The sequence below is a fragment of the Myotis brandtii genome, unplaced genomic scaffold (genome assembly GCF_000412655.1).
Source record: "Myotis brandtii unplaced genomic scaffold, ASM41265v1 scaffold207, whole genome shotgun sequence".
NCBI lineage: Eukaryota > Metazoa > Chordata > Mammalia > Chiroptera > Vespertilionidae > Myotis > Myotis brandtii.
In genome coordinates, this window is record NW_005357736.1 from 1,239,609 (window position 1) to 1,240,112 (window position 504).

A 504-nucleotide genomic window follows, 5' to 3' on the forward strand; every position below is an offset into this window, starting at 1 on the left:
GGGAGTGAGCGCCCCCTGCTCCAACCAGGGCCCAACACGTACGAGGACGCGGGCAACTACATCAAAGTGCAGTTCCTGGAGCTCAACATGCGCCGCGACGTGAAGGAGATCTACTCCCACATGACGTGCGCCACCGACACGCAGAACGTCAAGTTCGTCTTCGACGCGGTCACCGACATCATCATCAAGGAGAACCTCAAAGACTGCGGCCTCTTCTGAGGTGCGCCCCCCCGCCCCGTCCCCTGTCGGGCCCCCTGACCTCTACGCCCAGCCCATCCCCACTCCCCGGCCACCTCACTACAGCCCACCCACTCCACCGCCCGCTCTGCTTCCAAGCTCCACCCCCTGCCGCAGGCCCCGCCCCTGGCCCACAAGTCCCACCCAGTGCATCTCTTGGGACCAGGCCCCAGTGCCCCAGGTGTCCTTGCTTCCAAACCCACCTGCACAGTGTCTCAGCCGCAGCCCAATTATGTGGGGGCTGGGGTGCTGACCAGGTCCCTGAAC

The 504-nt window shown here is 65.1% G+C and overlaps 1 protein-coding gene across 2 annotated transcripts in view; it reads left to right on the forward strand.

Moving 5' to 3' along the window:
• The window catches only part of GNAI2 (guanine nucleotide binding protein (G protein), alpha inhibiting activity polypeptide 2), a 56,328-nt gene that overhangs the window by 3,558 nt on the left and 52,266 nt on the right, over nucleotides 1-504 (forward strand). The gene's annotated exons all lie outside the window — the stretch shown is intronic.